Genomic DNA, 26315 nt, shown 5'->3' with positions numbered 1-26315 from the left:
CATGGAGCTAGATAATTTATCACAGAATAAAGGGCAGAACTTCTTCAGCTCAGTTAAATTTGTAGGCTTTAATTCCAGCATGAACTCTACATTTCCAGCCCTACCACAGCATTTCAATGGGGTTTAAGGATTGGACTTATTTTAGGACATTTCAAAATCTAATTTTTTTAGTTTTTTAATTTTCTAAGTTTTTTAGCTATTTTGTGGTTGTTTGTATGTTGTGGATCATTTAGATCAGTGGTCACCAACCTATGGCATAGGGATAGTTATTGGCAAACAATCCATAGGGAAAACTGCATACTGATGTACATTTTGAGGTAATCATTCTTTTAAGCCAAACAGCCTGTTAGAAGCTTTAAAACACTATTAAAGTGTGATAATTAATCTGCGTGTGTTAAATACATACGTGCATGTCTCCAGCAAATAATTTGTGTGACCACTGTGCGTATGAGGTGCTTCAGATCAGCAGTCTAACAGCACTCGTCAATGTCAAAATAATTGAGATGGCCAGTCTAATCAAAAGTTGTAGGCAGGGTTTTACTGTTCAAAGAAGCAGAGGGCAAATTCCACTGCAAAGCATCGGCTTTATGTTGATAGAGAGCAAGGTAAGATGGTAGTTGCAAATAATTTAATAAGGCCTATTAGTAAACTGTGTTATTGGCACAGTGGTTTGATTGCCGACCCCTGATTTAGATAAAATAATTTCAAACCTGCTGAGTTTTAGATAACTGAAACCTTTGTGATCCACCTAAATAGCCACCTATAATGGCTATTTTGCATCCTGGTTTTGACCCTCTCTGCAGAACACTGTGATTTATACAGTATATGGAGCACATTCAAGATGTAGAAGTAAATGCCCACTGCTATGATTGGCTAACCTATAAATACTCAGTACATATCAAACACTGTGGAAAAGTCATGCAATAGTTGTAAAAACACGTCATGACATTACTGTTGGATCCATTATAGCCAGACTCAGCACTGCATCTTTCAGTGTTAGAGCTGGAGCTTTCCTAATGTTACTCTGTGTCTACATCCGATGCAAGTGGCATGATGCAGCTAAAGACAACAGAACCCATTATAAATCAATGGAAGAGAATGAACTGACATAACAAATCCCTGACAATAAACTGATGTCCCGTTCTATCTCTGACGTGCTTCGAGTGCTGGTGCTGCTTCTGACATGAAAGAGAAATGGATTCGCGACACAACAATATTTGCGACTGGTGTAGATACTTTACAGTATCTTTTAATCCTCATAGGATCTCTTTATGATTTTGTTGATAGATTAATGCTGTCTTTGCCACTCTCTAGTATTCCCCTCTCATATTACATGCGTGAAACAGTGGACAGGGCTAAAGAGGCAATAATATAGAAGCAGGCATTGATCTTCTGCGTTTTGTCATTCTATGACATCATAATGTGACAAATTCCAAAACGAGTCATTTTCTAAACTTGGTTTGCAATAAAAGTTGTTTTTGGAACTAAGAAGTTTGAGTTTTGAAACGTACAGGATGTTTTTTTTTATAGTACATTGTTACACTGTTATATGTCAAAAGACCGAGGGAAATTTCATTTCTCAGTTTACGACTGTTTTAAGTTTTTTGGGTGAGTTGATGTGTAAAATATTAAAGCCCGTAAACTAAAATGGAACAAAAATAATTCACTTTATGGTTTAATATATGTATATAAAGGTAATTTCTAGAATAGCTCATTAGTCAGTTGGCTGTTACAATTTCATTTCTGTTGTAGACTGTCAGACTGCAGTATCAGTGAAGAAGGTTATGAAGCTCTGGCTTCAGCTCTGAGATCAAATCCTTCACACCTTATAGAGCTGGATCTCACAGGAAATGATCCTGGACCATCAGGAGTGAAGCAGCTCAGTGATTTACTACAGGATCCAAACTGTACACTGAAGACACTGAGGTGAGATGTGATGAAATAATACAAAATACAAATTATATGCAGGTAATTTTATTATATTTTTTTACTTATATCACATGTTGAACAACCTGTTGGTGCATCAAAGTTAACAAAGTGACATCAGGATTTTAAAAAAAAGCAACTTTTTTTTTTTTTTTAAATTTTAAAGCAAAATTTTCAAAATTTCCCCTATATGTAAAGATATTAATTGAATCCTCCTTCATATTCTCTTCTGTAGGTTTTTGGGTCCTGCTGCAGATGACGGCTGTCAGTATGTGATTAAACATCTGGGTAAAAACCCGTTACTCCTGAGAGAGCTGAATCTGAGTGAACATGAACTATCAAACACACGAGTGAAACAGATCGCTGCTCTACTGCAGGATAACACTGTAAACTCAACACACTGATGTGAGTGTTGCACATGCTAACTTTGTTGAGTGGAAATAAACTAGGAAGCTCAGGAAGTGGGAAGATCTGTTGTCTGAAAATCATAATGCAGATTAGAAAAAATGAAAAGCTTGTAGCGTGTAATTTCAGTTATTTACATTTCTGTGTTAATATGCATTTGTAAAAGTGGGGAGTATGGTCTTTTGTTAAAAATGAACCATTGAGCAAGTATGTAAATATGTTAGCAAGTATGTCAGTGATCTAAACTGTCCCCTTCACTTTCCTTGATTCAAAATGCACAGATTTATAAATTCAGCTGTGAGGTTGAATTTTGTATTAATATCACCTTTGACGCTTTGCGGGGTTATGCCTTCAACTATAAATATCTTTTCTGCATAAAGAGTAGTGTTGTAGTCAAGACCACCTAAAACCGAGACCAAGACCAGACAGTAGCTGCGTTTACATGGACCCTACTAATCTGATCGTAATAGGACTAGAAGCACAATCAGAATAAAAAAGTCCCATGTAAACATGTCAATCAGATTGAATAGGCCAGATTCGACTAAAATTTAGATTGTAAGGGGTGGTTTATTCCTTTTGTAATCCGAGCGAGAGGACATGTAAACACTTGATCGGATCGAAAACCGAAAACTGAAAAGTAGTGCGCATGCGCATGCGCAGTGACGTAGAAATAGCATAATGATGTATGACGCACGGAACGAGGTGTTCTTCCTGGTGAATAAAGTGTCATATATAACTATCCCGTCATTATAAAACTCTCCTTTCACTCAGAATCTGTAAAGTGGAGCAGGACAACATTCTACCAGAGTCCTTGTTTAATAAACCAACCAACAAACGACTGGTTTTGGGTTAAATAAGCTTAACTTTATGACAATGTCTTGACAATTTTATTTTTAAAAGCAGTACTGCACAACAGTTCATGTGCTGGTTCATTGCCTAATTAGAACACTAAGTAGATAAATATCTAGTGTGCTTTTTAAAACAGCGGGAAACTCTGTATATTCATGCAGTGTGTGCATGTCAAAAGATTAAAATCCGATCAGAAGCTTGTGACATATAAACGCGCATATCAACCCGATCACTTTATTTAGCGGTCATGTAAACACTACGTTCGGATTCGTCAATCAGAATTAACTCATTCCGATGAAAGCAAAAAGTGTCCATGTAAACTCACCTAGTGTTGAAACCAAGACAAGACCAAGACTTTTAGGGGTTGAGACCAAGACAAGACCAAGGCAGTGTGAGACCGAGTTGAGACCAAGACCAAACCAGTACTTTTCAAATTCACCTGAAACTTCCACATTTACTGCCTGAGAAATGTTTAATATTTAATCATGAATATATTAAGACACTTTATAGAGCTGTGATCAATTTAAATCACTAACAACAGAATTCATCTTTGCACAGCAGAGGTGGCACAGAAATTTCATCTGAATTGGTACACAGTTGCAACTGCTTAAATATTGTTAAGACTAATTTAATTCAATTCAATTTACTTTATTGTCACTGTACATAGTGCAACAAAATCATGTCTGTTAATTCTAAGTCACAAAAAAAAAAAAACAATAAATAGCAACCAACAATAAATAACAAACAGCAACAGTTGCAACAAAAAGTGCAGCATTATGTCATTAGAGCGCGTAAGAGCAAGGGGTGTAATGGATGTCACTGCTCTTGAAAAGAGTCTTTTTCTCAGTCTGTTTGTGTGTTTTCATGGTCCTGTACCTCAGCCCTGAGAGCAGGGGGTCAAACATCTTTGATCCGGGCAAGTGGAAATCTCTGGCAATGTTTCTGGCCTTCATATGCAGACGTTCTGCATACACCGAGTCCAGATCTGGAAGAGGATTCCCAAACAATCCTCTCCACAGTCTTAACCACCTGGGCCAAATCGATCCTGTCCTGTGCAGTTAGCATACCACACAGTCACACAATAGCATAGGATGCTTTCTATGACACTCCCATAGAAAATTTATCAACAGCCAACAGGAGAGTCCAGCCTGCTTCAAACTTTATGAGGAAAAAAAAAGGCTTTGTTGAGCCTTCTTGACCAAATGGGAGGTGTTTCAGAGCCCAAGAGAGGTCTGCTGTAATGTGGATACCCAGGTGCCGCCTTCTGGACCTTCTAAAGTCCACAATAACCTCCTTAGTTTTGTTGGTGTTCAAAACCAATCCATAAAACTAAATTGTGGAGTTTCTGTACCAGTTTGTGGGGGATTATTGTATTAAAAGTGGAGCTAAAGTCGACAAATATCATCCTGACATATGTGTTTGGCCTCTCCAGATGGGAAAGGGCTGTGTGGAGTGCCATAATGATTGCATCCTCTGTGCTCTAGATTGATTACCCGGTAGGCAAACTGGTAGCTGTCTAATTCAGGAGATATAATGTTCTTAATGTGCTGCAGAATAAGCCTCTCTTAACATTTCATGATGACCGAGGTCAAAGCAACTGGGCGATAGTAATTGAGGCAGGTAACAGCTTACTTTTTAGGCACAGGTACAATAATGGAGGATTTGAGGCAAACAGAGAGAGCACTGAGCTGCAGATAAAGGTTAAAAGATGTCCGTAAAACACACTCCTGCAAATTGATCTGCACATAATTTCAGTGTCCAACCTGATACCCGGTCTGGCCCCACAGCCTTGATGACATTGATTTTCCTCAGTGCAGCTTTCACCTGATGGCACTGAAGAGTCAAAGTGGGCAAATGACTGATTCAGGGTATCAGGGAGTGCCTCATCATGGCTGATCATCTGCTTGCCACCCATGTAGTCTGTGATAGCTTTAATACCTCTCCATAGATGCCATTGATTGTTGTTATCAGTGTGTCCCTTAGTTTTCCAAGATGGCAGACTAAGTAATTTGAGTGTGTAGTGCGGAGTTATCTGAGTTGTTATATCGGTGTTAACTTCTCGTTCTCTTGTTGGGCAAAAGTTCCACATTAATACCAACAAAGTGCGATCATAAATCTACAATTTATGGTCTAAGCACAACAGTTAGTATTTCCGTACCGCCAGCTGGACCTTATATCAAGCGTGGCTTGTATTTCTGACGGCTTTCGCGGGTCTGGAGGACTTGGATTATCCTACCTGGCTGGACTGGTGAAGCTGTCTGTAGAAGCTGTCCGTGTTGTCTTTATGGATATGAATTCTTCAAGATGAAGGGAAGTGCTTCTTGCTTTAATGTATTTTTATTTTTTATTTTTATTGTTTTTAGACCTTACTGTTCTTGATTTTATCTTATTTTCATAGCATCGCTTAACCTCACTGTGCCGATTTTCCAGTTTACATCTGATGTCAAGTACAGATTTTCATCCGTCCCAGGAGAGCGAATAACTAGAGTGGATTTACTACAAAGAGGATTTGGATTCCACTGCTGTACTCACCTACTGGTACTTTACTATGGAGGGCTTTATTGGTGTTTATGGAGAAAAGATGAAGGGTTTGACTCGAATGTTTTCGTTGTAATGTGCCTATATAGCCATTACAGTACTGAAGGTGGTTTTTACGGGTATGACAAACCATATTTATTGACTCCACTTATGGTCACAGCAAACAGAGGAACGTCTTCAGGATAATTTTACAATCTCTAAGTGCCCACTGAAATTTTAAAATAGTAGAGACAAATTTTAAAGATTATAATATTAAATCATTTAGGCAGAGGTGCTTGATTGTTTTATTACTTTTGATTTCGGGAAACGTTCAACCTAATCCAGGCCCAGTTTCTGACTCTGCATCAAGTTTAGAAACACCTGCAGATTTTAAATCAAGGTGTGGACTTGTTTTATTCATTTGAATGTTCGGAGCTTAATCTCTAAAATGGATATGGTTCGTATTTGGGCACAGTCCACTGATGCGGATGTAATTGTTCTAACGGAAACTTGGCTGAGCAAATCTGGATATATCTATGGTATACAAGGATATATGTATTAATGGTTAAAATGTATATAGGTCTGACCGACCAAAAAAGGGGTGGGGGTGTAGCAATATTTATTAAAAAAAAGGTTTCATGTTAAAACACTGCTTTTTAAATCAGCGAGTAAACAATTTGAATTTTTAGCTCTCGATCTTGAGGTTTCTAAATCTCTCAGTATAACAGTTGTTGGTTGCTATAGAACACCGTCTGCTGATAGTAGTGCGCTGCCTTCTTTATTCCAGCTGATTTCACTTCTTAATGCTAAAGAATTGGTAGTTCTTGGTGATTTAAATTGAAATTGGTTGCATTCAGCAACTGATGAATTTAAAATCTATTGCGATGCATTGAATCTTTTTCAGATTGTTGACAAGCCCGCTAGACCGAACCTAAAATGTCCAGAAAAATCATCACTAATAGATTTAATCTTAACAAACACTCAATTCAACTGCATCCATATTTTGCGAATGACATCAGTGACCACTGTGTCATCGCAACAGTTAGAAACAAAAATTCCTAAAACTAAGCCAAACATCATAAACAAGCGTGATATGAAACATTTCTCAGAACAAGGGTTTCTACACGATTTGAATAATTTGGAGTGGGAACGAATTAATTTAATTCCTGACCTTGAAATAGCCTGGGAATTTTTTCTGCTTTAGTCAACAAACATGCTCCTCTCAAAAGGCACAGGGTGAAGGGTCGGAATAATGCATGGTTTTCTCATCCTTTATCAATTATGCTTCATGAGCGCAACCTTTCATGGGCAAAAAGCTAGAAAAACCGATTTAAATTCAGACTGGCTTGATTTTAGGCGATGGCACAATGCATGCACGGTTGCAGTCAGAAAAGCTTAAACTGAACATTTTCTTATACAAACATCTCACAATCTAAATAATTCATCCAAATTTTGGAAAAGTGTTAAATCATTAACTGAAAATAATAAAGGTATAAAACTTCCATCATGTATTAATAAGGGCTCTGATACAATCATTGATAAAGTAAATATGCTAAATTGTTTTAAATGAACACTTCATAGCTTCTGTTTTTTTGTTTGATTCAGTTAACGAGTGCTCATGTGAATGCTTTGATTGTTCAGTCAGAGAGCTTAGTGTCTAGTCAATCTTTCAACTTTTCACCTTTTGCAATCTCTGAGGTTTGCAAAGCCCTTAAATCTTTAGATGTTTCTAAAATAGCAGGTCCTGATAATTTAGAACCTTACTTTTTAAAGCTAGCAGCTGATTTTATTGCCCCACCTCTGACTCATATTTTTAACCTTTCACTTGATTTAAATGAAATTCCACTTATATGTAAATCAGCTTTTATGCTTCCCCTGTTTAAAGGTGGAGATCCTTCACAAATAATTACCAGCTCATTTCCAAGCTGTCTGTCCTGGCCAAAGTCCTCAAATTTTTTTTCAACAATCAATTGAAGGACTTTCTTTCTGTTAATAATATCCTGTCTGATTTTCAATCTGGGTTTAGAAAACAACATAGCACAACTACAGCAGCCTTAAAGGTACTAAATTATTTTATTGAATCTGTTGATAACAAAAAACACTGTGCAGCCTTATTCATCGATCTATCAAAAGCATTTGATACGGTTGATCATACTTTACTGAGTACAACGACTTGTCAGTATTGGATTATCTAAACATACGATTGGTTGGTTTAAAAACTATCTCTCAAACAGAACTCAATGTGTACAGGCAGAAGGTTTTATCTCTGGTTCACTCAGTATAACTAAAGGTGTGCCACAGGGGTCAGTCCTAGGACCACTCCTATTTACATTATATATATAAATAATATTGATCCAAATTAAAAATTTCACTATTACACTAATGATACAGTTATATATAGCTCAGCATCCACACCCAATCTGGCTCTTTCTCAGTTACAGCTTGATTTAATATTGTTCAGTGTAACTTATTTGAACTAAAACTAGTTTTAAATGCCGATAAAACAAAATTAATGTTGTTTTCTAAATCAAAATCAATCCCCCATAATAATCTTCTGCCAATTACTACGTCCCAGGTTCAGAAATTGAGTTTGTGTCTCATATATAGGTATTTGGGGATTTTAATTGATGACACTCTCTCCTTTGGCCCTCATGTTCAGCAATTGGTGAAAAGATTGAAAGTGAATTTGGGCTTTTATTTTAGAATTAAATCCAGCCTTTCCTTTGAGGGTAAAAAGAGGCTTGTTTTGCCACTTTTATGTCTGTACTGGAGTGTGTTCCAGAAAGCAAGGTTAACTTACCGTGGACTAAACCCTGAACTCTCAGTTGATTAACCCCAAACCTTGCTTACTCGAGGTATGTGGCTCCAAAAACGCGTCTGGGAGTATGTTCCTGATTAAGACTCAAGACATTCTCAACAGAGTGATGAATCAACGAGTCACTATGGAAACGGATGCTAAAAAAAAGTGTGCCAAGCTGTTTCTTTCTTCTTCTTTTGTTCATTAGTTATTTACATGCTTAGTGCATAGCGCCACCTAACTGATGGCTGTGCAATCCTTTTAATTTTTTTCTATTTAATCTTTAATCCTTCAGAATGTGAATTATATTGTTTGTTTTATGCTAATTATATAGTTGCTATGACTACTAACATACCCTGAAAGTTACCTCCGTTTTTTGGAACCGAAAGTTGAGGTTATCTGCTTACTTACTCTTAAACATACCCGGGTATGTCACATAACCTGCTTTCTGGAATACCCTCCTGGACTACAGTGATGTAATATACACTCACCTAAAGGATTATTAGGAACACCATACTAATACTGTTTTTGACCCCCTTTCGCCTTCAAAACTGCCTTAATTCTACGTGGCATTCTAAAGGTGCTGAAAGCATTCTTTAGAAACGTTGGCTCATATTGATAGGATAGCATCTTGCAGTTGATGGAGATTTGTGGGATGCACATCCAGGGCACGAAGCTCCCATTCCACCACATCCCAAAGATGCTCTATTGGGTTGAGATCTGGTGAGTGTGGCCGCCATTTTAGTACAGTGAACTCATTGTCATGTTCAAGAAACCAATCTGAAATGATTCAAGCTTTGTGACATGGTGCATTATCCTGCTGGAAGTAGCCATGGATGGGTACATGGTGGTCATAAAGGGATGGACATGGTCAGAAACAATGCTCAGGTAGGCCGTGGCATTTAAAAACGATGCCCAGTTGGCACTAAGGGGCCTAAAGTGTGCCAAGAAAACATCCACCACACCATCAAACCACCACCACCACCAGCCTGCACAGTGGTAACAAGGCATGATGGATCCATGTTCTCATTCTGTTTACGCCAAATTCTGAATCTACCATCTGAATGTCTCAACAGAAATCGAGACTCATCAGACCAGGCAACATTTTTTCCAGTCTTCAACTGTCCAATTTTGGTGAAAATTGTAGCCTCTTTTTCCTATTTGTAGTGGAGATGAGTGGTACCCGGTGGGGTCTTCTGCTGTTGTACCCCATCCGCCTCAAGGTTGTGCGTGTTGTTGCTTCACAAATGCTTTGCTGCATACCTTGGTTGTAACGAGTGGTTATTTCAGTCAAAGTTGCTCTTCTATCAACTTGAATCAGTCGGCCCATTCTCCTCTGACCTCTAGCATCAACAAGGCATTTTCACCCACAGGACTGCCGCATACTGGATGTTTTTTCCCTTTTTACACACCATTCTTTGTAAACCCTAGAAATGGTTGTACGTGAAAATCACAGTAACAACCAACAACCATGCCACTCTCAAAATTGCTTAAATCACCTTTCTTTCCCATTCTGACATTCAGTTTAGAGTTCAGGAGTTTGTCTTGACCAGGACCACACCCCTAAATGCACTGAAGCAACTGCCATATGATTGGTTGATTAGATAATTGCATTAATGAGAAATTGAACAGGTGTTCCTAATAATCCTTGAGGTGAGTGTATATGCATGCATCTTCACAGTGTTTACATGCTTTAGACACTGTTTATCATGGTGCACTGAGGTTCATAACAAATCTTAAAACCCCTCACTCATCATTGTGTGTTGTATGCTCGTGTTGGCTGGTCTGCATTGTCCATCCGAAGACAAAAAACACTGGCATGTTTTTTATTTGTAAATCTATCCTGGGTTTACTTCCTTCCTATCTTTTGTACATACATCTGTAAAAAGTATGCTTGTAGCTATAGCCTCCGGTCACAGGATATGTTTTTACTGTCTGTTCCAGTGGTACGTACTGAATTGGGGAAAAAGGCATTTCAATTTGCTACTCCCCTCTGCCTGAATTGTTAGCAAAGTACATTGAAACTGAGGGAACTGGTTTCGTTGGACACTTTTAAAGTAGTTTTAAATGATTTGGAGAATGAAACATCAGGTTGTAGATGTTTTAGCTAGTTATGTATTGATATTGAAATTTGATGGGATTTGCTTGTGTGTGTATGTGTATGTATTGCTGGGTGTTATTTGCTACACTCAAATGTGCTGTGTCTGTCAGTCTTGGCCAGGACGCTCTTGTAAAAGAGATTCTTAATCTCAATGTGCTTCTTTCCAGGTAAAATAAAGGTTATAATAATACGCTTTTTTGTACCTGCTTCCAGTATACCTTCTTCAGATCCCTCCTGGCTCTTCTGTAAGCCAGCAGGTCACCTGACCTATAGGCAATATCTCTGGCTTTTAAAGGAAAGACACTGCACCACATGGTCCAGCCCACAGTTTTCTGGTGATGGATTTAGTGGGGAGAAAGACATAATTCATGCAGAAATGCAAATAGGCCAAGACAGACGTGGTGTATTCCTCTATAATCTGCATTCTCCTTTTAAACACTCAGTTTCACCCTTACGAAAATTAACAATGATTTTATTATAAATCCAAAGACAATGGTAACTATTGTTAAACCATTGTTAATTTTGATATGTTGGCAATTTAGAAAGTAGTATAGTTTTGTTAAATCTTGAGTATAAAGTCATGAGAGAGAAAAAATATCAGGGCAAAATAAAGAGAGACTGAAAAGAAAAATGGAAGTGAATGTGCACTTATTTGCATATTCCCAACCTAAAGATTTAAAACCATTTTTAATGTCAGGTCCATACAAAAATAGGGTTGTCCAAGTTTCAGAATTTGTTTGTATGAGTTTGAGATTCCCGGTCTGAAAATTATTTCCCTGTCTACCCCTCGTGGAAATTAATGGCACAGACATGAGGTTTTAATTTTACTACACATAGGCCTACTGAAGCTTGCTGTGTTTTCAGCCTCTGCCCGCCTCAAATATATGAGTACATGAACACATAAACATAATCTCTAGAACTGATCTGAGTCACTTCATGAGCATTTTACTTATTTGAGAAAAACCATCATATTTTTATTTTATTTTATTTTATTTAATCTTTATTTAACCAGGTGAGCACATTGAGAACATTTTCTCACTTGCAACGGCGACCTGGGCGATATCATATACAAAGAGACAATGTTTCAAAAAGACACCAGTGTTTCAGGAGTTTAGTACACAGAATAGCACGTATGCTTATTAGATAACCATATTTGAGGCTGATGAATATGCTTTTATTTATTTATTTTTTAATTAACTATTTTCTTCTTTTCCAAAACCATTGTTAGATGCAGTGTGTTCCTGCAGTTATGCACATATTTGGTTTCAAAAATAGTATCAGTAAACAATTTCTTTATGATTTTTAAATCTGCATTGAGTGGCTCCAAGGCAACAGCATTTGGTGGAACTGGCAGTGATATTGCTATAAAAAGAATATTGTGATTTAAATGAAGTAGAGAGCTGTGAGGGATAGGAGCAGGAGCCACGGTTCTCAGGGGAGGCAGCCTCCTGCTTAATATCGACCCACTGTGGCTTGGGGTGGAAAACTGAGAGAGAGCATGCAGTGTTGCAAATTTAGCCATTTGTTGTTTAGATTAGCAGTTTCTTAGACTACCCTAGCAAGTTATTTTCCCAAAGCCACATAGCAACAGATATACCTTTTTTTAATGCAACTTTTAAAATTTATTAGATGTTAAAAAGACATTTTCCTCAGCCACACAAAGAAGAAAGTATTGAAAAAAGCTAGCCAATGCTGCACGTTGGCTAGAGACTTTGAGAGAGGTGCCTAGAAATTCTCCAGTCACATGTGAATTAGGTTGCTAGTTGCACTAGTTGGCAACAAATGGCTTAAAATTATTTTTACATCAAACATCATGTTGTGTCACAATGTAGCGACTTTACCTAAAAATTTGCAACAAATTCTGTGCCACTAGTGCAAGAGCTTGAGGCCTGGCTGCATACAATGCTGCGGCCGGAAGAGCTGCGGTAAAAGGTTGAGTCAAAGCGAGAAGCGAGTGAGGCCTTGTTGCAGTCAGATCAGCGGTGTGGCCCAGGCTCGTTGGAAGCCTGCCACTGCGACCCAGTGCTTAAGAAGAGCGGGGCCTTGTGCACACGCAGGAAGGCAAGCTCGGGGCTTTCCTGGTTGAGCAGAAAAGCAGCGGCCGCAATGAAGCCTGGAGCTCGGCGGTGGTGTCTGGCAGAGAAGGAATGATCTTGCCGGCAGGTTGGCCGGAGAACCCGAAAAAATCCCCAGTATAGACCTTGTTGTCTAAATGGGAGAAGCTGAGTCTGACATATAATGGCAAAAGGTGCAAACCAAATTCTGATAAACTGTCAATGGATAGAGGTAAGTCAGCTGTATTTATACTATGGTGTTGATTAACTTGAGTGTGCTCCACCTGCGTTGATTAGTCCAAGTCAAGTCTGCTTTATTGTCAATTCTTCCACATGTACAGTACATACATACAGAGAATCGAAACTGCGTTGCGGTACTCTCTCACCCCCGGTGCATACAGATAACACTAACAGTAGAGCCTAAAATCTAGATCAAATATAAAATATAGATAAAACTATAAAATAAGGGAATGTAAAAAAAAGAATAGAGAAAAAAAGTAAAATAAAAATATGGTTAAATAAAAGCAGCGCAAGCCACATGGCAGATAGAGTGCAAACCAGTGAACAAACAGTGCAGATAAAAAGATTTTTAGTGCATAAAAAAAATAGCTTATTCAGTCTGATTAAGGTCACAAAGGGCTTCAAGAGCAGTTATTTTATTTAAACTGACTGATGAGGAGGTAGAATGAATTCAGTTCCATGGTGAAATGAGGTAGTGAGCAGACCAATGCTGCACAAAGTGACTGGTGCATGAACATCGTATGTTTAGTGGAAGGACCTGGGGGATGTGGGACCTGGGACCGGGGGGGGGGGGGGGGGGGGGGTGTTCATAGTGTCAGTGGTGCCTGGGCAGAAGAGGGACGGGGGCGGGCAAGTTCGGGAGCGAGTTCAGCTTCGTGACAGCCTGATGGATGAAGCTGTCCTTCAGTCTGCTGGTCCTGGCCTGGAGACTCCGCCGTCTCCTCCCTAATAGAACTAATTAAAACAAACACACCTTCACAAAAAGTACACTCATATACACACACAAATCTTAAATCCAACCACATATTTCCATAAATGTCCTGGAGGGAGGGTAGAGAGACACCAATGATCTTCTCCAGCTGCTCTCACTATGCGTTGCAGAGTCTTCCGGCAGGACGCGTTGCAGGCGCCATACCACACAGTGATGCCAGCTCGTCAGAATGCTCTCGATAGTGCCTCTGTAGGAAGGTGTACATGATGGGGGGTGGGGCTCTGGCTCTCCTCAGTTTGCGGAGGAAGTAGAGACGCTGCTGTGATTTCTTGGCCAGTGCTGCGGTGTTGTCAGTCCAGGAGAGGTCCTCTGTGATGTGCACACCCAGGAACTTGGTGCTGCTCACTCTCTCCACAGTAGCACCGTTGATGGTCAGAGGAACATGCTGAGTGTGCGCTCTCCTGAAGTCAACAACAATCTCCTTCGTCTTCTCCACGTTCAGCGAGAGATGTTGTTGTCACTGCACCACCCGGCCAGGCGGCTCACCTCGCTCCTGTAGTTTGTTCATCTCTGTTGCTAATGAGACCCACCACAGTCGTGTCATCTGCAACTTAATGAAGAGGTTGGAGTTGTGTGTGACGCGGTGTGCAGTCGTGTTGTCAGCAGAGTGAAGAGGCAGGGGGCTCAGCACACACCCTTGCGGGGACCCCAGTGTTCAGTGTGATGGTGCTGGATGTGTTGCTGCCGACACGTACTGCCTGAGGTCTTCCAGTCAGAAAGTCCAACAGCCAGCTGCACAGCGAAGTGTTGAGCCCCAGCTCGACCAGTTTGTGAATGAGCCTAAGTATCTGATGCACTCCTCCCAAAAATTGTTAATAAAACATAATTTTGTGAGAAAGCCAGAACTCAGAAGTGCTGTTCTATGTGGGTAAGCATGTAGCTTAGCACGTAGACCCACCTCTCTTGCCCCACGTTGCCTCTGCTCCCTTCTCCGCCTCCGGTGCCAGTTATGCAGGACGTTGATAGCTTCACAGGGTCCACTAAATGTCTGGTGGTATAAAGTCCCAGCTTTATAGGTGCGTAAAGTTGGCAATCGTCTCCCAATATCCAAAAGTTCAACTCTTCCAAATTAAATAAGGGCATACAGTTTAATGTTTTACAAATATATATATTTTTGAATTATACAAATATGATGGAAAAATAAAATTATACTTTTAAATATGAACTGAAACCGCCAGTAGGCTAGGTGGCGGCATATCACCATGAGTGTGACACAGAATCTTTTATTCAAACAATTCGTTCAAAGCAGCTGATCCATTCAGTAATAAAACACTGCTGTGTGTTACTCTGAAATGCTCAACAGTTCTGCTATGGGTTTGTTTTGAACTAATTTTTTTTTTTTTTTTTTTTGTGGAAACAGCAAAAATTGGTGTCTAAAATTGTGCCTAAAATGCAATTCACTTAGTATCTTGTTTGTTGAACATTTGTATAAATATTATGTTTTGAAGTTGTCCTCATATTCATGAAAAACAGCTCTCTTTGCTCTTGCAGTATTGCATAATAATATATAAATTATGTAATATTAAAAACAAGATGATACAGTACTTTTAATACAGTATAAAAAGTAGTTTTTTGCAATCATATCTTGAAATTTTGGGGTATTTTTTATTAATTTTGGTGCAATTTTTAACAATTAAAAAAAAAAAAATCAGATTAGAAAAGACTTATTGATTTGCAATTGAAGCAGGAAGTTTTTACATCATCACATTAATGAGGTTAAATAAATCGGACAATACACCAGCAATTTAGCGATTTTATCCGGTCTTGAAATAAAATTCTGAGACCAATACAAGGCTGAGTATAAAATGAAGTCGACGGAAACTGAGACAAGGCTTCAAAAAGTGGTCTTAAGACCAGTCTTGAGACCAAGACCGGGTCTCCTACCACATTAATACTGAGGTTGCTGCAGTGTTTGCATCTTGTTTTTTAAGTGAGTGAGTGATGTGGGTGCCAAGTATGGTGACCCATGCTCTGCATTTAACCCATCTAAGTGCACACACTCAGCAGTGAACACGCACACACCGTGAACACACACGTGGGCCAGCCATATTGCTGTGGCGCCCAGGGAGCAGTTTTGGGGTTCGTTTGCCTTGCTCAAGGGTCTGACCTCAGTTGTGGTATTGAGGGTGGAAGAGAGCACTGATTATTCACTCCCTCCAATGACAATGCCTGCTCTACCCTGCAACCAAGTTAGATTCTCTAACAAAAAGCCAGATTTCCCAATAGTTTTTCAATAGTTTGCTTAGATATTTAACTAGTCATCCAGCTGGCTGTGAAACCATAGTGATTCCTAACAATGACATCCATCTAAGATCAAGTAGATGCCATACTGAAGCGTAAACTGATGTTAAATAACTCTGCAAGTGATGTGTAAATTTATGTTTGAACCACAGTGGTGATAGCGAGGCTATGGACCCTTTGCAGAAACTGTCATTAAAAAAAAAAAAAATGGTGTAACACTGCACTTTGTGTTACCTTTGGCATTAAATGACAGAAAATTAGTTAATGCTGCTGTGTGTTTCTAATACACCAGCCTAGGGAGTGATGACAAGTTTCACATTTTCTCTGTTCTGACCAATATAATCAATCTCTAAATATTTTTCCTCTTGCTTTTGTGACAAATGAAAATGTAAAAATTAAATATAATGTGAAAAGCATCCATTCAGGCCAAATTCCTGTAGTGCCGCAGCCATTTTTTTCCTTCTTTTGTTGCAGTGTACATGCACTTGTATGATTAACTTTGTTTTAAGCAGGAATAACATGTTTTTTTTTTTGTTTGTTTGTTTTTTTTATAGACTTTCAAACTGCAACATCACTGAAGAAGGTTATAAAGCTCTGGCTTCAGCTCTGAAATTAAACCCTTCACACCTGATAGAGCTGGATCTCACAGGAAATGATCCTGGACAATCAGGAGTGAAGGAGCTCAGTGATTTACTACAGGATGGACACTGTTCATTAAAGACCATCAGGTGATTGCACCTTAAATATTTAAAACTGAAGCACAGATGTGAAATCAGCTGAATGATAATAGATAAAGAGGCCAAAATAGACCAGTGTGGAAAAAGGAATTATATGAAACTGGAATTAAACTGCAATTGAGAGAAAAATTAAAAGGACACAACATATAATTTGTGACAACAGTATGTAAAAACATAAATTATCTAAAATTTGTATCTATGTCCTGTAGGTTTTTGAAAAGTCCTGCTGCAGAGGAAGCATGTGATTATCTCACTGAAGTTCTGGGTTAAAAGTCCATTATTACTGACAGAACTGGATCTGAGTGAAGATAAATTAGGAGCTCTAGACTGGGAGAAGCTCTCTGCTCTTTTGATGGACTCTCATAGCAAACTGGAGAAAATTAAGTAAGTGTACATGATTTATACATTATAATAATAACGATTCATTACAAAAGACTGTCAGTCACATGTGTGATCAGATATGAAGAGCGGCTGATCTGATGTGTGTGTTGAATATGTGTTAAATATTTAATAATGCTGTTTTGTGTTCAGGCTGAATAATTGTAAGCTGACAGAGAAAGCTGTTCAGTTCTAGCTACTGTTCTCTCCTCTAAAACCATCCTGAAAGAGATGAACCTGAAAACAACAGTCGTCTGCTGGACTCAGGAGTCAAAGAGATCTGTGAGGGACTGAAGAATCCTGTCTGTGAGCTGAAGATACTCAAGTGAGTACATTTCACCATCAGCTACACTTATTACCACAGCAGTGAGATCAGTATTGCACATTGGCAGATTATGGGAATATTATATATTTTCCAATCTATTCACCTGCAGAAGTATAAAAAAATGTAAAATTTAGCAGACGCTTTTATCCAAAGCGACTTACAAATAATTACATTTACATTTAATCATTTAGCAGACGCTTTTATCCAAAGCGCCTTACAAATGAGAACAAATAGAAGCAATCAGACCAACAAGAGAACAACAACAGTATACAAGTGCTGTGACAAGTCTCAGTTAGTCTAGCACAGAAACCACGGAAATTTTTTCAAGAATATGATAGACAAGAAAAGAAAAGGTAAGTGTTAGTATTAGTATTAGTTGGTCTAGTGCTGGCGAAAAAGATGAGTCTTTAGATTTTTTTTGAAAATGAGTAAATACTCAGCTGTTCGAATTGAGATTGGGAGGTCATTCCACCAGCTGGGCACCAGTCCTGGAAAAGGTCTGTGAGAGTGATTTTGAACCTCTTTGGGATGGCACCCAAGGCGTCGTTCACTTGCAGAACGCAAGCTTCTGGAGGGCGTATAAGTTTGAACTAGTGAGTTTAGGTATGTTGGTGCCGTGCCAGTGGTCGTCTTGTAGGCAAGCATCAGTACCCTTGAATTTGATGCGAGCGGCTACTGGTAGCCAGTGTAACCCGATGAGGAGAGGAGTAACGTGAGCGTTTATTGGCTCATTGAAGACAACCCTCGCTGCTGCATTCTGGATCAGTTGCAGAGGCTTGATAGTACATGCAGGAAGGCCCACCAGGAGAGCATTACAATAGTCCAGTCTGGAGATAACAAGAGCTTGGAAAAGAAGTTGGGTGGCTTGCTCTGGCAGGTGTATAAGGCTTGCTAATGTTGTATAAGGCAAATCTGCAGAACTGGGTCGTTGTAGCAATATGGTCTGTGAAGCCTAACTGATGATCCATCACAACTCCTAGGTTTCTGGCTGTCCTGGAAGGAGTTATGGTTGACGAACACAGCTGTATAGAGTAATTGTGATGAAACGATGGGTTAGCTGGAGCCACAAGCAGTTCTGTCTTAGTAAGGTTGAGCTGAAGGTGATGGTCATTCATCCAGCTAGAAATGTCACTCAGACAGGCTGCAATGCGAGCAGCTACCGTCGGTCATCTGGCTGGAATGAAAAGTAGAGTTGAGTGTCATCAGCGTAGCAGTGATAGGCAAAGCCATGCTTCTGAATGACAGATCCTAATGACGGTCATGTAGATGGAGAAGAGAAGTGGTCCAAGTACTGAGCCTTTGTTTGTTATCTGTACTGAAATAAAAAGCAAATGCAACTGAAAAACTGAACTAAACTAAAATAATATTGAATTGAAATGTATATGGATAACTTTAAATCTAATTAAGATAAAATTGTTGTTTTTTCCTTTACTATACATCATACATTTTTAAACTCAAATCTAAAACTAGGAGCAAGTTTGAAAATACAGTACTAATGAAAACTAAATGACAAGACTGACACTACAACTGTCACGGTTCACTTGGGAGAGGAGTGAGGAGACACAGGAGAATACTTCAGAAATAGACTTTAATCATCAACAGGCATATACAGGAACTAAAGACATTCAGCCTTTACAACGTATAACAGCAGACAGCAACACTCAAACCAGGGAACACTCTTTATACACAGACATGACAATGGGAAGATGAGACCACACCTGGGAACAAACAAACTAATTATCAAACACAAATGGAACCAAATTCACATAACGAGGACAGGAACAGATGGAACAAAAAGGCAAAACAGGAACAAATGTGAAAATTGGTTTTCAATGAGATTTTTAAGGTTGCTGTTCCAGTGAATATCGGTTTCCAATTCATTAGGTAAATGAGCTTATACACATATACAGTTCTGGTTGTTGTACCTTTCCTTGAGTACTTGGCTAATGAACTGGAAACGTTCACTGGAACAGCACCGGATGAGATTATTATACACAAAACGGGGGGCAGAGCAAAGAGAAAACACGGCCACATGATAAAATGCTATTGCGAAAGTTTTCACAAATCGAGCCGACCTAAAACAAATGTTTTGTGTATTCCAGCAGTCTGCGTGTTTATTGTTAATAGAAGTTAAACATGAAGAATGCCTTGCTTCACATTCCCTACTAATGGACTTACCAAGGGGTTTACAGATAAGAGCTTTGCTGTGAATAAATTCACAGATCAAGCTAGTGAAAATAACACCAGTTCCCTTTCTCGCTTAAATGGCAAGGCATACACAGTCGGAGGTAAGGCTGTGGCTTTATTACACACGATGGTGGTGCTTCACGCATATCAGACTGATCTGCTAAGAGACGACTGGATAGAGGCGAGGGCCTTCTCCTGATCAGGTAGCCGAGCTGCGCCCGCACCACAGATGTCTCTTCAGGCTACCAAGCAGGCCACCTCCGCCATGGGCAGGACTATGGCGGCCATGGTGGTAGTGGAGAGACATCTGTGGATGAACCTGGCGGAACATCGGGAGGAAAGAAAAGGCTTTCTTCTCGATGCTCATGTTTCGCCTTCTGAACATTTTTCGGTATTTCCATTGAGAACGGTGATCGAGAAGTTCAGGGAGATGAAGGCGCGCTCCACGAAGGTCCAGGTCTGAGCCCCCGAACAACATAGGGTTCCTGGCCCTGTCTCGATTTGAGGATCAAGACGGCACAGAAGGCTAGTGTCGCGACTCGTGCTCCTCCCCCACACTGCGGGCAGGGTAAGAGGAATCGTGGGGTCCGAGGAGGTAAGCAGAACCTAAGGGATGTGATCCAGACGAGGCAGCGTTTCTCGTCCGAATCAGAGCAATACCGAGGTATCTACTCGTTCCCTTTAGGAATTTTTAACTTCTGCTTTTATCCTCCCCTTCCTAATTCCCCTGTAACCACACCCTGCTCTCACCTGATCGAGGTTAGGTGGAAACCTCTCACATACAGTCTCCTATGCTGGACCTATAATGCTTTTGGCTGGTTTCTATGTTCATAGCAACCACCTTACTGATGGTCCGGACTAAAAAGGAGCTGTCCCTTGAGCGGGGGCTCCAACACAGGGAGGGTGAGTATGTAACCCTTTCTGTATATACTTATGTGTATTAAATTGCTGGTGGTTTATGTGTCTACTAATAAACTCTGTGATTTTCCTTTGCAGTGCTCAGTTACAGTGTTACTAAAAACCCCGCCCAAGCACCAGCCATCCGGCTTCATTTTCCGGTATTAGGCGGCTGAGATCACAGGTTTCTGCAGGAGCCTCCTTGATCCTCAGGCCTGGCACAGCACTGTGGGGAATTTCATGGATGTCCAGCCAGGTCACCCTGAGGGTCTCCCTGGCCGCTTGGTTTGTGCTGTCGCATCCAGCGGGAAGTGGAGGTGGCAGTTACAGAAGTCTTCTTGTATATGGCTGGCCTCAGGGTGATGCTCCCCTCGCCAGAGGTTTGTAAAATTTGAGCTTGCCTTCTCCCGTGCGTTCAGCGCCTCTGCGATGCTTAGGAACCATTTAGGTTACACACGCTAAGCTCTGTATATTTTCTGTAAACCACATGGGTGGTCAGTGTGCACGTGAACACTTTTGCTGCACTTAAACTAAAATCCACGTAAGTGGTAAGTGTGCACGCAAGACTCGTGCACGCACTTTCTGAAATCCTGTATGGTAAGGGTTATGCGCCCGCCTCGTTTCCTTTCTTGAGATGATTAGACCTTGGTTTCTTTCTTGGGCTCCATTCAGCCAGTGTGTATTCGTTTATACAGTTCAAGCATCGCCTTCCCTCGAACATGAGGGGCTATTGGGCGATTCTCGTGGTAGTTTAGCAGTGCTCCCCTTTTCCAGAAGGGTCGCCAATGAGCGTACTACTCTGAGCTTGGAGTTTCTCCTCTCATATGAGACGGAGTTCTCTGTTTTTTTTTTCCCACAGAGCGCTCCAGCATTATTTTCCACAGATCGAGTTGATGACTCTCAAACATACTGTTTTTGAGATGCAACCATTCCATCTATGAGAGCTGCTCGATCAGAGTGCCACGAGAGCCCCACTCCTTAGAACAGTATTTGAAGATCCATGCTATGGTAAGTGTGCATGTGAAGTCTTTGCCACACTTTCTGAAATCCACACCTGTGGTAAGTTCGCACACTAGTATTTCTGCATTCTTTCTAAAATCCTATATAGTGAGGGCTTCGCGCTGCGTTGCTTCGTGCCCTTTCTTGACCGTTGGTAAAAGCCCCTTTCATCTTGGGCACCCACTCCACCTATCGTATCCTCGTTTCCTATCTAAACAGGGTACTGCTACTACGAGATCTGTTGAGACAGCTCTTTCAGCAAGCTTATGTGAAAGCTAGCGGTATAGCCCCTGTTTGTGACAGGCAAGACTTAGTATAAAATGCTAGGTTCTTAGCTGGTATCCCTTTAAAGGAATCTTTCCTGATCCCAAGCCTTCAGCTCCTAACCCCCGGGCCGGGCCCTAACAATTAAGTTGGGTATGTAGCTTAGGCCTTTGGCCGTAGGGGGACTGTCACAGAACAGCCGTCTCTAAACGTCCCAGGGGCAACTCCCATGGAAATGGTAGAGTTGGTACTTAGTGTTCGCCATGATTCTGGCCCTGCACTCCCCTCAGCATGGCAGCGTGGGGATACTGTTTTCCCCACTAGCGACCCCTAGAGGACGCAGTTCGAAGTTCCCTTGAAAGGGAAAAGTCTCAGGTTACGAATGTAACCATGGTTCCCCTGAGTAGGGAACGAGACACTGCGTCCTCTAGCTCCCTGCCATCCTTCGGACGTCAAGCTCAGACGAAGTAGTTAATGGACGTGTTCTCCCGGTGCCTGTTTTATAGTCGCGCCGGTAGTGACGTCAGAGGCTGTCGCCGCCACAAGTTGGTGTTTTTTCAAACTGTTTGCTTCAGACACAGCTCATGACGACGGTATTCCCCATAGCGACCCCTAGAGGATGCATGTGTCTCATTCCCTACTCAGGGAACCATGGTTCAAATTCGTAACCTGAGACGTTTCATTCCTTTAAGTGTCCAACTTTTGGAGCTATAGGCATTATAAAAGAAAAATTAAGAGTCACTAAAAAAAAAAAAAAAACATTGATTTTTGACCCAAAGGACAGCATCACATTAATTCACAACTCATGGAGATTTATATTCCGTTATTATTTGCATGTCTATGACGGCCCACTGCATATTCATAGCCAAAAGAAATCTGAATATCAAACCATAAACTATCTTTACTGAGGTATAGTTTACATAATGTTTGTGTAGTGCGAGTCAACCATTTCTTTTTGTTTCTTTTTTTTATTTTGTTATTAAAGTGACCATTTACAAGTTTACCTGGTTTCTTCGTACGCACTCCTTCTTGATCTCCCAAACGATACTAAACAGTATCAGTAGTGTGATTAGTATCGTATTTAGGGATTGTTTTTAATTATTTATTATTATTATTTAGTTATTTATTTAATTTATTTATTTTTAGACTTTCAGACTGCAGTATCAACTGAAGAAAGTTATAAAGCTCTGGGGTTCAGCTCTGAGATCAAACCCTTCACACCTGATAGAGCGGATCTCCACAGGAAATGATCCTGGACAATCAGGAGTGAAGGAGCTCAATGATTTACTACAGGATCCAAACTATCAACTGCAGAAACTGAGGGAGACGTGATGAAATGGAAAAAAGAAAAAAAAAAAAAAATTTTTATATATATATATATATCATATATATATATATATTATATATATATATATATATATATATATATATATATATGCAGGTAAATTATTTAAAGATTATTTTCACTTATGCAATAAAAACACTATGGGGAAGTCGTGGCTTAGTCTTAGTGGTTATAGTGGTAATGAGCAGGATTTACTGTTGCATCAGCACAGACAAACGTAGAGAAAGTAGAGAAAATCTAAACCCAGATCATGTTTCCTATCAGTTGGTCAACAATTAAAACGCTTAGTGAATTCTGCTTCATAGTGATAGAAAGACGTCACATCAACAAGAGACATCGATATGAATTGCTTAGCTGTCATAAACTAGTTATACCTTAGCTAACTTTCCTCATCTCCTACTTAAAAGCCAAAAGGCTATATTTAAGAATCATGATCAAGTTAGCTTGACGTTTCTGTCTTCTTGAGTTTTCTGTATGGGACTGAGTTTCTCTTAGAATAATTGGACTTTTTGACTTTGCTCAAAAAACTAGAACTAGAGATTTTCATTTAAAAACAATGTTTGAGAACTTAGAGTGTTTTGTATGGTGTGGATATATTGAATTGAATCTTTCTGCTTAATCTTCCCTTCCCTTCTGCAGGTTTTTGGGTCCCTGCTGCAGATGAAGCCTGTCAGTTTGTGACTGGAATTGTGGGGGTAAAAACCCGTTACGTACTCCTGAGAAAACTGAATCTGAGTCGACATGAACTCGGAGACACACGTACTTGAGTGAATCAAGATTTCTGCTCTACTGCAGGATAAACACTGTAAACTCATCACACTGATGTGAGTAACTTGAGTCCCTTTGACTGGTAATGTTACAGTAGTTGATAATTCTCATTTGAGGCAGAGCAGTTTTTTCTTTCAGTATCACACAGAATATTAAATAAAACAAGCAACTAAAACCAGCACATACAAATAAGCAGATAGGAATAGGCAACATTTTATTAAGGTATTTTACCACGTATTTGCTGTTAACATAGCTTCCAACCTTCTCAGGATAGATTCATACAACTTTTTGAATAGTCATCCAGTTAAACTTTTTCTGTGTTTACAAACATCTGCCAGTTGCTTTAGCGATGAGGAATCAGTTTCTCACATTCTTTACAAAACTGTCCACAGTGTTTTTGATAATATTCAGGTCAGAGGCCATCAGTTATAACCGTTGTGGACGCACAAAACCTGCCATGAATGAGGCATACGCCACGTCTTACACAAAAGGGTGTGATTTATAAAAAAAACCATAACTGACAGGAAAATTTGCACACCTTCATGCAAATTGTGACCCATGCGTACCCAACTCTTTTAGCCCTGGAGTGAAAAAATTAAAAAAAATCTTTTAAACTGTTTTCATGTGTGATATAATACACACTTTACATTAAATATTCCTCACTCTCATTAATGGAGATAAGGCAACTAAAATTAGTTTATGAATCTATATTACTTTTCCTCATTACGGCAGAAGTTAAACCAAAATGAATATGAATTTATCGGATGTGCTTGATCATTTTCCTGTGGCATGCTATGTTTGTAAATGACTAGTGAGGAGTTTTCACATTTAAACTGAACTGCACATCTCATGTTACGAAAAAAAAAAATAGTTTTGTATCTAGAACAATGAAACAATGATGTGCAACTTACTTTCGATATTATGGCGACATTGCTGTAACTTGGTGGTCGACGGTCCATTCTCTGGTTTGAATAGGTTCATACAACAGCAGCTGTACGGAGGTGTTGAGGTCGTGTGAAGAGCATCTCTACAACATTATGAAAATACCACTGTATTTCTACAAACTTGTAGAAAACTGTAGAAAGATTTGCACGTTTCCATTTTAAAATACTTTGGTCCGGGTGACAACACAGAGTCAGATAATTGTATTTACACTGCAATACATATAGGCCTTATCTGTTTCCATTAAAATAGCTAAAAGAGTTTCAAAAACTGCATACATTTAATTTGTTTTTAATCGTTTTTAAACAATTGAAATACTGTTTGGCCAGTGTTAAAGAATGAGATCAACTCTATTCTAAAATATTTATCTTGATAACTATTTTCAAAACAGTTTTGTTTTTTTTATGGATCCATTTGATATATTTATTTTAAAACATAACCAAGGATACTGGAAATGATTTTAGCAATAAAAAATACTGTATGGGCACAAATGGCATTTATAGGTCCATATCTTCATATTTCATTAATGTCTTTTATCTTTGACGGTGTTAAAACGTCTCAGTATTACGAATGTAACCCTGGTTCCCTGGGTAGGGAACGGACACTGCGTCCTCTAGGGGTCGGTATGGGGAACAGCCTCGTCGTGACCCGTGTCTGAAGCATACACTGAAAAAACACCAAAGAGGTTGGCCGCAAACAGCCCCTGAACGTCACTACCAGCGCGACTATGGATAAATAGGCACCGGGAGAACACGTCATTCACTTCTTCGTCTGAAGCTTGGGTCCGAAGCATGGCAGGGAGCTAGAGGATGCAGTGTCTCGTTCCCTACTCATGTGAACCCATGGGTTACATTCGAACCTGAGACGTTCCCTTTCAAGGGAACTTCGAACTGCGTCCTCTAGGGGTCGCTATGGGGAACAGTATCCCCACGCCGCCATGCTGAGGGGAGTGCAGGCCAGAATCATGGCAAACACTAAGTACCACCTCTACCATTTCCATGGGAAGTTGCCCCTTGGGACGTAAACGGCTGTCCATGACATTAGCCCGTTACAGCCAAAGGCCTAAGCTACATACCCAACTTACTTTTTAGGGCCTCCGCCCGGGGTAAGCTGGGGTTAGAGCTGAGGCTTGGAATCAAGAAAGATTTCCTTTAAAGGGATACGGCTAAGAACCTAGCATTTTATACTAAGTCTGCCTGTCACACGGGGCTATACCGCTTGCTCTTGCATCAAGCTTGCTGAAGGCGCTGTCCTCAACAGATTCCTAGTAGCACAACAAACCCTGTTTAGAGTAGGTATCTGAGGATAACATAGGTGGAGTTGCGGCCAAGATGAGATGGGCTTTCACCACTCAAGAAGGGCACGAAGCAACTGTGCACAAAGCCTCACCATATAGGATTTTAGTGAAAGAATTTGTGCATAGTACTAGCGTGGTAAACTTAACCACAGTGTGGATTTCAGAAAGGTGCACAAAGACTTCACGTGCACACTTACCATAACATGTATTTTGAAATACTGTTTCATACGGAGGGACCTGCCCATGGCGGAGGCGGCCTGTTTGGTAGCACGGA

The 26315-nt window shown here is 40.0% G+C and overlaps 1 long non-coding RNA gene across 1 annotated transcript; it reads left to right on the top strand.

Annotated features, from left to right (window-relative positions):
* The first annotated feature begins 16480 nt into the window (after positions 1 to 16480).
* On the top strand, positions 16481 to 22974 carry LOC122144914. Its single transcript, XR_006159932.1, has 4 exons — positions 16481 to 16630; positions 16849 to 17023; positions 17171 to 17342; positions 22836 to 22974. It is a non-coding gene; the product is annotated as an uncharacterized LOC122144914 (long non-coding RNA).
* Positions 22975 to 26315: the final 3341 nt, after the last annotated feature.

Source organism: Cyprinus carpio, unplaced genomic scaffold (genome assembly GCF_018340385.1).
Source record: "Cyprinus carpio isolate SPL01 unplaced genomic scaffold, ASM1834038v1 S000006800, whole genome shotgun sequence".
NCBI classification, from domain to species: domain Eukaryota; kingdom Metazoa; phylum Chordata; class Actinopteri; order Cypriniformes; family Cyprinidae; genus Cyprinus; species Cyprinus carpio.
This window is presented reverse-complemented; position numbering and strand designations above follow the sequence as displayed.